The sequence below is a fragment of the Triplophysa rosa genome, linkage group LG21 (assembly GCF_024868665.1).
Source record: "Triplophysa rosa linkage group LG21, Trosa_1v2, whole genome shotgun sequence".
Taxonomy (NCBI): Eukaryota; Metazoa; Chordata; class Actinopteri; order Cypriniformes; family Nemacheilidae; genus Triplophysa; species Triplophysa rosa.
In genome coordinates this window covers 18002746-18004855 of record NC_079910.1, presented here as the reverse complement: position 1 = coordinate 18004855, position 2110 = coordinate 18002746, and positions in this window count along the sequence as shown.

Sequence of the window (2110 nt, the reverse complement as noted above, 5' to 3'; positions counted from 1 at the left end):
CGCACACACCACACACACTTCACACACACGCACACATACACTCACTCTCACAAACACTCATCCTCACATACACTCACTCTCACAAACACTCATCCTCACATACACTCACTCTCACAAACACTCATCCTCACATACACTCACTCTCACAAACACTCATCCTCACATACACTCACTCTCACAAACACTCATCCTCACATACACTCACTCTCACAAACACTCATCCTCACATACACTCACTCTCACAAACACTCATCCTCACATACACTCACTCTCACAACACACATCCTCACATACTCACTCTCACACACACACATCCTCACACACACACTCCTCACACACATCCTCACATACACTCACTCTCTCACACACACACACACACACACACACACACACATCATCATCATCACATACACTCACTCTCACAAACACACACACATCATCACATACACTCACTCTCACAAACACACATCCTCACATACTCACTCTCACACACACACATCCTCACACACATCACTCTCATCACACACACTCCTCTCACATACACTCATCTCTCATCATACCACACCCACACACACACACACACATCACTCATCATCACATACACTCATCTCTCACAATACTCACAACACACACACTCTCTCTCATACACACATCATCATCACATACACTCGCGACCTAACCATTCCCTGTGCAAATCTCCACCATGCTGATATTTTTATTGCTAATATATTAAAGAGAAAGTTCACCTTCAAAATGCAAATTTTGTCTTGTACACGCCCTCTTTTATTTCAAACCTGTATGACTTTCTTCCGCAGAACACAAAAGAAGAAAATGTTGGTAACAGAAAACCGTTGGTCCCCATTGACTTGCATTCAAGATAAACCCAGAGAAGGGATCCAAAATCGTAAAGAACACATCAAGAAATCAAAAGGCAGTAGTCCAAAGGTTCTTTCACGGTTTAGCAAAATTGCAGACTATGAATGGATGGGGTAAAAATTGTCAAATACTACTCCATTATCTTATCTTAAAATTATTGGCTGTCACTGATTGAAACTACATGTTCTTCTGTTGTCTATTTGTTCTTTCATGCTCATCTGTTGACAAGACAATTTCATGGTAATAAGTGGTCTAGTTTTTAAGGCAGTTTATGAAATTTAAATTTTTGTATAAGTTGTAATTTTTATATTGTTGCACTTTTATATTGGTGAATTGTTGTAATGATTAACTAATTGTTCTATTGATATATTGTCACAGTGCATTTATGATCTAATTTTCTTTGGTCCATTACTGTTTAAAAACAAGTTATTTTTTTATTAAAACCTGAAAAACTCAACTTGAGGCAAATTATTTGAATCGGTGATCTTATTGGTACTTTAATGGTTTCTACATAAATTCCCACAATATGTAAGTGAATCTTTATCTTTAGATTTAAATTTAACATTATAAAAGTCAAGAAGTACAAAAAAATCTGTAAAATTACAGTTAAAAACTGTAAAATTGTGTGTAAAAATACAGTTAAAAACTGTAAAACTTGTGTAAAATTAAAGTTAAAAACTGTATTTATAACTACGGAAAATTACAGTAATTTTATGTAACGATATTTTCTGTTAATTTTACGGGTTTTTTCCGGCGCCCCAGCTGCCGGAAACTTTACGTTTTTTTACGTTTTTTTTTTTTACAGTGTACATAATAAATGACCATTCATAATGATTTTAAGTCCAGATGGGATGGCCGAAATTACTGTGAAAAACTGTTTTGGATGACACGCAAAACCATGTTTAAGAGTAAAAGCATTGTAATCCATCAACTCTCCAGCATCATTAAAAAGATCCTTCAAAGACCAGATATTTCTACAAAACCATTATTCATAAAAGAGTGATTTATTTCTATGGAGAATATACTTATTATTCCAAATTGAGAAATTATGCGGTGTAAAGTTGTGTGTATATGCTAGTTTCCAATATCGCAAAACTTGTTGATGAAATGTATACAACTTCAGAGGAAGTTTAGAAATATCAGTCACATTTAAGTAAAAATTCAATGCCACCAAATTTTTTAAACGATGCTGGAATTGCAAAGCAAAAGCTCTCAAAATTGTATAAAAAATGTT